This window comes from Antedon mediterranea, chromosome 8, assembly GCF_964355755.1.
Source record: "Antedon mediterranea chromosome 8, ecAntMedi1.1, whole genome shotgun sequence".
Lineage (NCBI taxonomy): Eukaryota > Metazoa > Echinodermata > Crinoidea > Comatulida > Antedonidae > Antedon > Antedon mediterranea.
This window is the reverse complement of record NC_092677.1, coordinates 25102285-25116190: the sequence shown is the minus strand read 5'-3', so window position 1 is coordinate 25116190 and position 13906 is coordinate 25102285. Positions and strand designations below refer to the sequence as shown.

At 32.8% G+C, this 13906-nt stretch overlaps 1 protein-coding gene across 1 annotated transcript in view; it reads right to left on the bottom strand.

The window, feature by feature from the left end:
* The window catches only part of LOC140056231 (uncharacterized), a 38965-nt gene that overhangs the window by 6067 nt on the left and 18992 nt on the right, over positions 1 to 13906 (bottom strand). The gene's annotated exons all lie outside the window — the stretch shown is intronic.

The window sequence follows — 13906 nt, the reverse complement described above, 5'->3', positions numbered from 1 at the left end:
ATGGCTTATTACCATGTTTTCATTTATGTACACACCTATTATACTGTATAATGCCATTGTTGAACAAATAAATGTTTTTTGAACTTGAACTTGAATTGATGTATTCTTTACAAAATATAGAACAATATTATATCACAACCACAAAATATATATCAAAGGTAAAATGTATATCCGAAAAAAGGAAAAAAAAGAAAAGGTAAAAAAAGAAAAGGAAAAAAAAAGAAAAGGAAAAAAAGAAAGAAAAAAATGGGAAAACAACCTACGAAGATAAAATATATATCAATGGTAAAATGTATATCAGAAAAAAAGAAAAAAGGAAGAAAAAAAGAAATTTAAAAAAATAAAATTTAAAAAATTGAGAAAAAAAGATGATAAAAAAAGGATAGAATGTTTTAGAGTTAGGCCTACTGTACCTAAAATACAGTAGAAATAAACAAAAATAAGCAAATGATACATAAATTATGTTTTAATACTACAAATTAAATACAGTTTTAATTTATATACTGTAAGTATCAATTTAAGTCATTGATCATATACTATATTTCAACTTTTTACCAATTAAGATTCAATTCAATCAAATACAAATAATACATAAATTATGTTTTAATACTACAAATTAAATACAGTTTTAATTTATATACTGTAAGTATCAATTTAAGTCATTGATCATATACTATATTTCAACTTTTTACCAATTAAGTTTGAATTTCCATGAATCATATTTATGTATTGAGTACTTAAGTAGCCTATTAAGAGTTACTACTTCCGCAAGTTGTTGAGTATAAAATTTTTAATTTCAACAAAGTGCCTAGTTGACAAATAGAATAAGTGAACACTTGTAACAATAGACACTTGTCTGTTCTGTTTTTTTTAAAAAGATGAGTGTGTTTAATTAGCAGGTACTACTTCAGACATCCGCGGAGGAGTTGATTGGTCTTGGGTTGGGTTGTGTTATAAAAAGTAACTTTTGGACGAAAACAAAAAGTCTAAAACTTTTATTAGACAGTAATCTTGTAAGTACAAAGGTGTTAAGACTTTTCGTTCGATTGGGTTTTGTTTTAAAAAGTTACTTTTGGAAGAAAACAAAAAGTCTTCAAGAATAAAACTTTGAAGATAATAATCTTGAAGTTACAAAGGTGTTAAGACTATTCAAAAGACTTAATGCGGATAAATAAACCGGAAATTGATCACTAAAGAACGTTTGAACTGTTTAAGAGGTTGCAACAACGTTTGGTTGGTGGCCTATTCTAAAGAATTTTGTTTAATCTTCTTCTCGTAACCTTTCCGTGTCGCGGCTGATGTGGGGCTAACAGATCAAGCTGGACAAACACTTGAGATGACTGGCCAGCACATTGTAACAATTTTCAGCTGAATTCATCAAGAGAATTGAAATACAATAACTAAAGTGTGTTATTTCAGGTTTTTTTTTTAACTTTATGCTATTTGGATAATTGCTTGCATTTACAGGTAGTCACACCAAAAATGTACCAATTCAATAGAGTATATACTGTACAAATCCTTTACTGAATAAAAATATTAATAGTTACATAAAACTTTAAAATTACTATTAAAATTACTAGTCATAGTAACGTCTCCTCCAAAATAAACACAATTATTATCTAAAACATAAAAATATTATTTTAAAAACATTTTAAATTTACCTAAAAAATTACATAAACAAAGATGATTGTGTTATGAAATTTCCTCAAAATTAAGTCGGGTAATGAATTGATCTTTAGAAATTGCGTGGAAAAATATCTTTAATTTTGAGCTTAACACGCATTCCGAAACCGATATCTTAAAGCAGTATAAGCACAGTCAAGCAACGTCCAATGACATGTGGCTCAAAAGGAAAAGCTCATCCCACTCATTTTATATTAAAGTAAGTTAAAGGAAAGGAACACCCTGGGCTATATGTGCCACTGTGCTTATAGATAAATGTAATAAAAACATGATTACAATGGTTCAAGGTACAATAGTAAGCAATTTAGTTAAAAAATAGACTTTTAAACGACAACATATCGGAAATTGAACAGCGCCATTTTGATAGGTTAAGAGCAATTATATGACGTCAGATTAGGTGGACGCATTCAAGCAAATCCAAGCGCCCATCGTCTTAGTACAGTATTTCAATATAGAAGTGCGGGATATAACCATAAATAAAATCAATTAAATAGCCTAACATACCTAATATTTTCGGAATATTGCTTGGAGTTTTTATAATTCAGAAAATTTGGAACCAGAATATACAGAAAGAGAGTTAGTTTTGCGTCGTGCTGATGAGGAAAAAAGAAGAGAAGAAGAACATTCTCGAGCATAACAAGCCGTCGAAGAATGGTGTACTTTCGGCCAGTGTATCTGTACTGTATGCCTTACTAGGCCTAGAACTCGTGTTGAACGAAAATAAAGTAGACACTGCATCGTCAACCAACAGCCTCCGTTTGGAAGGTTTGCGAGTTAATTCCCCTACCAAATCCCGTTTGAAACAGCTAGGCAATAAAAGTAACAATAGATTAACAATAGCTGAAAGATTTACGAATTGGCTTGCAGAAGAAAAGATCGATCGAAGGTTTGTTTACCAAGCCAGCGCATGCTCATACCGTGTCATCGCCGTCCTGCATGACCGCATGTCGGGTTATTAGCCAATCATATTAGCGGATTCGCTTAGCCAATAGAAGCGCTGAATGCAACCGCGAATCTTAAAATTTTCGTCGGCCGTTTCTGACGTCACAAACAGCCTGCCATGAGCACAAGATGGCGATTTTCAAATGTCTTGAAAACAGCTTTAAAATCCTGTTTACTAGAAAACTACAAATCCGATTTTAAACATAAATTGTGCTGAATATTAAGTTGGTAGGGTTACTTTTATAATAGTTAGGTAAGATATTAGGGTGTTCCTTTCCTTTAATAATAATATTCTATGGTTTACAGGACCAGAATAGTATCAGTACTTCTAACTGTCACTTGTAGCAATACTGTTAGCAAAATCGTTTAAAGCGTGAACACATACAATCTATCAATAACTTGCAGGCTTTTGGTAACCTATTCCTCATATATTCCTAAATACGGATTTAATTGTTGATTAATTAGGCATATCAATTAGAGGTGGGTGGAACAGGATCAATCAGGGGAGGGTTAGGAGCGATAGTTTAAAATCATTATTAATATTATATTAATCGTGTTGCATGAAAGACACTTTTGGCAAAGTGCTACTACTGCTAGTTTAATTATGCTGGGTAATTTTACATAACATGTGGGTGCGTTTATGTGTACACCTTTGGCAGATTGCTATAAAACAGTTTTAACTGATGGTCTTAACTCCGCGATTAAGGCAAGCTTTATCAGATAGACGGTTTTACTAAAGGCACACCTGTTAGACCATTGTATATTTCTATGAGAGAAAATCTATAGCAATCCGCCCTTGATAACTATATACCATAACAAATAGAGCAAATTAAGGGATACCAAAATAGGGGAGGATTGTAGTAGGGGTACTACCAAAATAAAAGAGCAGTTTGAGGAATACTAAAACAGTACATTGCATGAGTACCAAAATACAAGAGCAGTCTGAGGTGTATCAAAAAAGTACATTGCATGGGTACCAAAATACAAGAGCAGTTCTGAGGAATACCAAAACAGTACATTACATGGGTACCAAAAAACAAGAGCAGACTGAGGGATACCAAAATAGTACAATGCATGGGTACCAAAAAACAAGAGCAGTCCGAGGGATACCAAAATAGTACATTGCATGGGTACCAAAAAACAAGAGCAATCTGGGGGATACCAAAACAGTACATTGCATGGGTACCAAAAAACAAGAGCAATCTGGGGGATACCAAAATAGTACAATGCATGGGTACCAAAAAACAAGAGCAATCTGAGTGATACCAAAACAGTACATTACATGGGTACCAAAAAACAAGAGCAATCTGAGTGATACCAAAACAGTACATTACATGGGTACCAAAATAAAAGATGGCAGGGATACCAAAATAGTACATTGCATGGGTACCAAAAAACAAGAGCAATCTGAGTGATACCAAAACAGTACATTACATGGGTACCAAAATACAAGAGCAGTCTGAGGGATACCAAAACAGTAAATTGCATGGGTACCAAAAAACAAGAGCAATCTGAGTGATACCAAAACAGTACATTACATGGGTACCAAAATAAAAGATGGCAGGGATACCAAAATTACAAAAGGCAGTAACTGTAGTTTTTAATAGTATATATCTTTATTAAATCATTAAGTCATCACAATTTCATATCTCATAAAAGATATGGAGTTTGGTTCAAAAGAGTGCAACAGTTGATGACAAAGAAATGTGGCAATTGCAGAACATGTCTAAAAAAGACATTTCAATTTAGATAAAATATTTCATATCGAATTTCTCTAAATCACAAAGAGATAACAATTTTGGAAAATAAGAACGATTCATTTACGACAATCATAATATATTTGATTAAAGTGACATTTAAAATCTTTTTGAAATTCCACAGGAAACGATTCAAAATATTTTCTTTGTTGCGTCAAATGTATTTCAGTAAAAGGTCGAACGAATTAGGAGAGGGATGCTAATGATAAGGATTTCACACTATCATTTCTCTCAACATGGTTGAATTGTATTGACCCAGAGGGCCCAGTTATGATCAGTGGCTTTGATGTACTAGTACACCAGGGTAACCCCTTACTCATCACGAAAGATGTACTAGATTTTTTAAAGTGCACATGAGCTAGATGTGTACACTGGAACCAAGGTTTATAGTCCTTATCTGAGAAGACTTTTGTTCTACCACAAGAACTATGGAGCTAGTGAGCCTCGAACCCTTGCCGATGTTATGTCTATGTAATTACGGTTCCACCATCTTAACCGCTCGACCAATCACTCACTGACTGATAGCCAATTTAATATCCGGGTATGTAATTGTCCCCCAAACATTTTTTCAGCCTTTGGACTACAGTATTTCTTTTAGTTAGCATCAGATTTTAAGATTACCAATATACTGTACCACTGACACACATTGCAACGATCAGAATCATAATTATAATGACTTTTAAAACAAATGGACAAAAGCCAAAACGATGGTTTATCAATTACTCTTCATCTTCAAATAACTTGTTCTCAAAATGTTATCAAAATCAAATTCTATTAAAATCCCAAATGCTACGTTGCAATTCAAAGGTTAAGTCTTTAAACAACGTAACAAGTGATGATGGTGATTATTAATCTGAAGGATAATCTCTAAAGATTACACTTACACTACAGATTAAAGTTAATCCAATTGGTTTATAAATTGGGTTCTGATTGATTGTATAGTATATTTAATACACATATGAATTAGGGCTATAGTACTTATTATCATATGATATTATTAAGTACACACTTACATTTGTCAACGCATGAACCTTTTAAAGCCATGTATGTATCTGATTTTTTTTCAGGAAGATGCTACTGTAAAAGGCTCTCCTCCCTCTTGTACCGTTTAATCAGCAGGTATGATTGAAAATGTTCATCTGGTTTGTAGTAGGTAGTTTTAAATAAGAAGGAAGGGGCACCTTCACTCTAAATGGGGGAGGGGGTAGTTATTACTGACCGAATAACATGTTTGATTGCCAAGCATAAGGTAAGTAATGGTAATTGTCCTGTATTCATAATAATTTTACTAAGCCTCGGCCTGGCGTACACAACATTATATTGCACTTAATAAACCAAACGTACAGTAGCAACACCTCTCTTCCTGAAAAGATGAAAACTAGTCAAGATCTAAAAAAACTACTGAATTGTACTAAAACCATTTCAATAAACGCCTGAAGAAAATTATTAATAATAATTACAAAAGTTGAATGTCAAAAAATGAATATAAATGATAATTCTCGGAAACGAACTTAGACTGACGTCTGTTTCTTCATTCATGTTTCTTTTGTAATAGATCGGCCACCAACCGCAACAGATTTCAACGTTCCTTCAACTTGAAGGTACATTTTAGCATCAAACTAAATTGAAATTCTTAGAAACTGCCACATGTAATTTTTTCAAATTCAGACCCATCTCTTTAAAAATATTTATCCATCAAATTTACAGTTAACTTTGATTACAAACAGAAAATGGTTTGAACTCCGATGACATAGATAAGATAAAAGTATGATGAGCATAAAATATATGAGGCATGAATTGTGCCGCAACATTAGAAGCTCCAATTTGTTCAGCTAACTTTGATCTTATCTTTAAAAATTAACAAGTATTCTCTGGAAATGATTACCAGGTTATAAATATGATGCCATTATGGTTACCGTCATCCGTCACTAAATTTTTAACACCTGGAAAATCGTGTAGGAACAAATTAGGCGGAAACAAGGGCGAGATGGTGGGAACGAAGAAGATAAAAATCAAATGATGAGATGCGGAAGATTCATCAGGGAAAAACCTACGCATGATGGCATCACGCCAAGCCTAATAAAAGATTAGTTTCAAACAAAAAGGTTTTAGAAAAGAACGATAAGAGATTAAGTGGATTAAGGATTTAATGTATCAAGGAAATCTGAGGATTTTTAATGTATATTTAAATGACGTGAAGCATTTTACAAACTTTACGCAACTTTTTAAGATAGCATGTCTATTTTAAAATGACTTGTTCAGTAAAATATTTATATTTATTTTTATGGCCAACGTCTGCCGTGAACGACAATGCCAGTATTTAATTGAATGATGGATGAAACTAAGCCAGGATGGGTTTAAAGCACCTTGATTGGTCTCATCCTCATTGATCAAGGGTCTCGTCCAGTGCCCATCTTGACCAGAGGAGAGGCATAAGCCAACACGTATGAGGCAGATACTGGATGCAGGGGCTGCCATAGAGTCAGCAGTGCTGATTTCAAATACCTGATGGGATCCCAGTTCCCCAGACTCCCTCAGAGCTCTAACCAGGCCCAACGTTGCTTAACTTTGGTGATCTGACAAGAACCGGCATTTCAACATGGTATTAGTAATAGTAATACAAAAATATCATCAAATTTTTCTTCAAATATGAACAGTTTAAAAATTGAAGTAGAGAAGATAATTTATTTTATTATATTTTATCCAATTATCCGCCTCCACAGTAATTTTACTGCACTGCCATTAAGTTAACTACTAATAATAGTACTAATGGATGACAATTTTATTGACTTGCATAAGCATGCAATTTAGTTCTTTCAAATGTCTTGAGAACATAAAAACTTTCATGTATATGAAAATATTTATTTAATTTTAAATGTAGCTAACCATTTAGGTTACTGTATATATTCTTGTTGAACAACAAAAATATCAATTTTTTTTTATGAACAGTATTTTGCGCTGGTTAAATCAACAAAATATTCATTATTAATGTTTAGAAAAATAGTATAGAAAATTATTCTGCTTTAAAAACAACACCATAAATATGTAAATACTGTGGTTTTCAACACTCAACAAGTGTATATTATAGTGTACAGTACAGTACCTTTGTTGGAACATTATTTAACTAGTTGCTTGACATGGGCCCTGTTTTGGCCAAGAAAATAGATTGTCCATACAAGAAAACAATGTTTAAACTGTATAAGTTAGTAATAACATGAGCAAGTGTGAAACAGCCTCTATGGTACAATCGTTTGACATTTAAACATCAAATATAACATCCCAATTGGCTATTAACCAAAGAAAACAAGATAAAAAAAATTAATTGAGAATGAAAAGTGACGGACAGATTTTACATAAAACGCATTAAAACATCACTCACTCATTGTCCGTTGTTTGCTGCAACCATAGGTCATCGACCTTTCAACGTATTCAAGAAATGACAACACTATGGAATAGAGTAACATCCTGTATAATGAGTCAGAGGAGCTTAATAGAAGTAATAAGAACAGGATTGTTCATCCCTAACGTACAACTCACAGCTTGGCATTTGGCAAGACGTTTAATAGTGTATATATATACTTGTCATTTTTCCCATTGCATCATTCAGAAAGAATAGACACATTGAAAAATAAAAATGTACAGTACTGTATTGTCACCTACAGTAAAAATAGGATAAATTAATCATAACAATAAAATTTAAAATTAGCTTCATGACTTGACTATAATGACTATAAAGCTCTGTCTACACTATCATTTAACTTTATGTGACTTGATGTAACCTCGTATGGACATGATGATGTCATATCACTACCATATTTGGGCACATCACACTTTTTTTTCAAACTAAAGTAGTTTGATAGTGTAGACAGAGCGTTACGCTATTTTGTAGATATGCTACAGATCATAGACCCACCGCAAAACATTTTGTAAGGCCGACCAAATCAGATCAGCAGCGAGAAATTTATGGAATAGAATCTGGATCTGGATCTGGATCTGGATGAATACTGACGAAGGACCACATGGGTATATGCGCCAGGGGGTGCGTCTCTCAATAGGATACGATAAGATGATCTAATTTTAAATATTTTCTTAAATACATTCAAAAAGAAAGATAGACCCATTGTAAACCATTTTGTAATTGTTTATATTTTAATGAGTGTAATATGGCATACCAGAATCAGCCTTTAGGCATTTATGGATACGATCAGATGATCTAATTTAAAAATAAATTTTTTACCAACATGATGCACTAAAGTGCTTTTAAAACATCAAGTTTTGGAACATTTAAGTAAAGAGAACCATTTTAAAATAACAATATCATCCAGAAATTAAAGCGTTACAGATGGCAGTAAAGCGTCTGTCCCTCCAGGCAAGACCTTCCACCAATAGCTGCTTACATTCATTCAATTTGAACTGAAGAACAATACAAATAATACTTTGTTTTTATTACCTTGAGGGCAGGCTGGTAATTCTAAAGTGCTACAATTTTACAACAGTGAGAAATTGCTATCGCTATGGAAACTATACGCAACATCTACATTGGTAAAGATCACATGCTATGAATGTAAGTTGAAATGACTTTAGCAAAGAAATCTGAAGTATGTTTGTTTTGTTTCTATTAATAAGATAAACTCCCAGAGTAAAAGCTTTCTGTTCCTGGAATTTTTATTGTATAATTTAAGAAAATATTTGTTTTGTTACCTTAATAGATTGTTACTAATTGTTATTGTTCTCTACCTTGTGGTTGATACAGCAGTGCCATGCTGTCAACTTCCAGCTAGGCCTAGATACCCCACAATGTATATCTAACAAGTTCAAAACAAGTTCAGACTGTTTCCACAAGTTACCAACGGCCCTACCCTGGAATATACAGTACTATAGAATATGATTATATTTATGTTCTGTAGGCCTACATTAGGCCTACAATAGGCCTACATTAGGCCTACAATATGCCTACATTAGGCCTACAATAGGCCTACATTAGGCCTACAATAGGCCTACATTATAGGCCTACATTAGGCAAGACTATATTTACGTTACACAAAATGTTTACTACTGATTCTCAAACAAAAAATAATTGATAATAATTCATTATCATTAAAACTGTTAAGTCAAGTGGCGTTTTTTTAAAATATATATATTGAAATATTTCTGGTTTTATATATAAAGTAATGATATTTTAAATAGAGCAATTAGTTAAAAATTCATTCCTATTTTAAAAAATTCATTTCTACGAAAAGTTTAATAAATTTAAGATTATTTAAAACATTATTTCAGAACTATATTAATTTATTATATTCATTTTGTAAAGCATTTTTGTTGAAGTGGCACACCTAATCGGCGACAGAAGGTGTTGGCCTCTTTTTCCAGTCATGACGCAATCCAGCTAATTGCAAGCTGTGTTTGACGAAATTAATAAAATAAAAAATAAAACATTTCACAAATCACAAATAAATGAAGGTTGCAGTATGGCACTACTGTAGATAATGGTAAGGAGTCGTTAGTGAATACCGATCTCTTAAGCTCTCTCTACACTATCAAACTTTATGACAACTATATCACTACTATATTTAAGCATATCACTACCTTATTTGGGCACATCACTACCTTATTTGGCCACATCGCACTCTTTTTTGTCAAACTACTTTGATAGTATAGACATAGCTTTAAAGAGTAGAGATGGAAGAAAATATCCCATATTCAGAGGGTTATTTTTTTCTTTAGATTAATTCTTTAATTGTCTTAAATTGGCTATACATTCAAAATGTGGATGTAATGTGACAATGGAATGAAAAAAGCAAAAATAAAATTAAAGATGATTACATCACTGATGATTGTAATCAATCTTAAACTATAGAGGGCAGTATAGAGAAAATTCTAATTGGATAAAAGTTAATGTATTAAAATAATCCTATGGACCATCATTGATCAGTCTCAAGAAGTATCAGTACATTTGAGCCTCTCACTTGTTTCATGGGAATGACTACACTATCAAACTTTATGTGACAAAAAAATGTGATGTGCCCATATATGGTCATGATGATGTCATATCACTACTATATATGGGAATATTACTACCATTTGGGAATATCACACTTTTTTTTGTCAAACTATTTTGATAGTGTAAACAAAGCTTAAGTTGAGGTGTCGTAATGTTCAAACATATTTTATGCTTTGTATTATTTGTATGGCATTTGATGAAATAAATGTTTGTTAAAATTAAAATTGATATAACTGTATTTCATGGAAAAGTGTCGCCTGAATTTGAAGGATGAATCAAATAAAGAAAGACTTACAAGGACATGTACTGTAGACACTAACACAATAACAAACCATCCTGCCATAAACAGACAAACATGGAAACAAATTGTGGAAAGCGTAATGTCGAAAAACGAAAAAACGTTAAGAAGAAGAAGAGAGAAAAGAAGGGTTCTCCTATAGTGTGGTTCCCACTAGTATCGACGCAAAGTCCTGTATTGCGTGATCACAAGTTGGAACCGACGACGCAACAGTGCTGCAAACAGTGCTGCAAACCGTGCTGCAAACATCGCAAACATGATTTGAACACAATTATAGGAAGGGCATTTGTGTAGGCTGCGTTATGTTGCCTCTTTAGTGGGAACCAAGCTTTAGTAAGACTGAACAATTTTGATATATAAGCTATAAAAATGTATGATTTTAAAATATGAATGACAAAAAAGATGATTGATTAACAAGAGAGAAACAACTGATGGAGTCTGGTTTATCTTACACTGATTGACATTAAAAAGGTTCCCTTTTATCTAGATTGATTTAAATAACTGCCTAAATAGATACAACAGTTGCTGCAACTTGTCATCTAAATTAGAGAGATCGAAGGCCCCTTGGCACACCTGTACCGAGATGTATCTCTCCTCAAACTTCAAAAACCTAGTCATAAATACGCTCCGAAACAAACAGGTAATTCGATTGCATCCGAAATAGAACAATATCTCTTTGGTTTTCGAGAAATTATTACGCTTCAAGGCATAACAACGTACAACAAACTTTTAACAAATGCTCTGTAAGATTTCGAAGATAACGAACCAATCGGAATGCAGGAAAAACAGAACGAAATTTGGTTTTTGATATATCGTAAAGTGATCTAGCCAATTTGAAATAGCACAATTTCTAAATAAAGGTGTTGAGGGTACAATTACGATAAGGTATAACAGGCAATTCTTTGTAGAGAAAATTCATTACTTTAGTTAAGCACTGACAGTTTCAATTATAAGAGTGTAGAATGTCCCATGTGAAGGGAGTGTGTAGTGTGGGTAATTGTTAAAATCCCCTTTAGCTATTTTCTGATACATATAACTGTCAGCCTGTTGTAATTTCATGTTATTTATATTGATATTCTAAATAAAGCCTCGATAATTGAACAAAAACCTGACTGTCGGACCTGCATACATAAATACTGTTCAAATTTACATCAAAGAAAGAATGGTACTGTAAATGTAAACAAATTAACTGGAAACAAAAAGTCAGTCTGACGAAAATAGATGCGACAAATAGGGATTCATTCCACCTTAGTTGAATTTACTTTGTTGTTTAGAGGAAATGGTAAACTCCAGGTCTTGGATGTTGAAACACCGGTTCTATCAGATCACCGAAGTTAAGCAACGTTGGGCCTGGTTAGCGCTTGGATGGGAGACCATCTGGGAATACCGGGTGCTGTATATGGAGCTGGGGTCCCATTAGGCATTTGAAATCAGCACTGCTGACTCTTATGGCAGCCCCTGCATCTAGTAGTATCTGCCTCAGACGTATTGGCTTGCGTCTCTCCTCTGGTTGAGGTGGACACTGGACGAGAGAAGCTCTTGGTCACTGTTGGGACGAGCCAAAGGTACTTTAAACAGTGCTGGCTTAGTCATCATTCAGATGAATGTAACAGGAAATGACATTGTCGTTTACGACAGAAGTCGGCCATATATTTATAGAAGTTTCTTTACCAAATAAATATATGTGGTTACGTAAACATAGGTTCTGGAGGTTCGCAAGGAATTTTTAAAGATTTGATTGCCAATATTATTGAATTTTTAAAACCTTTTTTATATACCTCAATTCAATTAAAGATGTATTGTCCCCCAAAAACATAAAAAATGAAGATTAATTTAATCAGACTTTAAATACGGTAGGTTATTTTGTAGTTTTAATAAAGTTAATCACTTCTGTTAAAAAAAACCCTACAAAATATTGTTTTCACTCATAAAATGACAAAATAAATGGTTAAATTCAACCAAAAATACATTGGCTGGCAGCCAATTTGACTATTTTTTGCTTTAAATTACAGTTTTTTCAGGTAAATATTTTTTTTTTTTATCTAATTTTTGGTCAAAGTGGAAAAATATTATGTGACATTAAAAAAAAATGGCATATTCAACAAAAACATTTTTAATAATTATTTTTTTAGGGGGACAATACATCTATAAACTTATACAATATTATATATTGTGTTGATATTTATAAACTATAACAAGGCCAAAATACCAATTAATAAGGGACATCAACATTATCTCTTTTGGAGTTAACAAAATGGTTCTATTCAATTATCACAAAAAGATAATTTGATTTTGTTGTATAAATGTATATATCTTTCTTATATTTGAATTTAAAATATTTTTCATATTGTTCATTTTCAAACCAATGGATCGGACGTCACACGGAGCGAATTCAAAAGGCGCGCATACTTTGCTGTGTTGCAAAACTAGATTAATGGGTCCTGTTTACGTTTTCCTATTATAAATTTAGACATCATATAAAGTTAATAACTAAAGTTTAACCAGTTGAAGGTTGAATCATAATATAACAATCATGCTTTAAATAACTTTGAATTGTTGTCTTGGCTATTCAACAAAATACAATTTACAAATTACTGTATATGTCTGATGCCTGGAAATTACCCGTATCTTTCCAAACTGAATTTAATACCTAATGGCAAATTCACTTTTCCATGATACACAGAGAATGGCTTTTCATCACATACTGTAATTTATAAATTGCCAATTAATAAATTTAAATGTCTAAATTGAATCACAATTTAGACATTAAAGCCCCTCCTTCTCTTGTTTTAGGATACGCTTTGTGAATTTTAACATTTTTAATCCTCAGAATATACATAAAAAATCGCTGATTCAGGCTGCATCAAACAGTATCCCTCTTATCATTATGTACGGCGAGCGAGGTACCCGGCATAGAGGTGATCAAACGTCACCTAGAAGCCACAAAAATTAATGTTTTTTTAAGAGCTGGGAAAAACTAGCCTAAAAACAATCAAGTAAGGTGTATCAAAAACAAAAAATGAGAACACACAATATAGGCACTTTTTAAATACCAACACTGGCAATTTTTGTACACACTGCACATGATCCGCAACAGAAAGAGATTTCTTCTTTTTTTCCCAACTGAAACACCCACAGGATACACACCTAGTCATTAAATAGCATTAGACACGATGGATAGCAAAAGAAGAAAACCCCTTCTTTTGGGACACCCTCTATTGATGG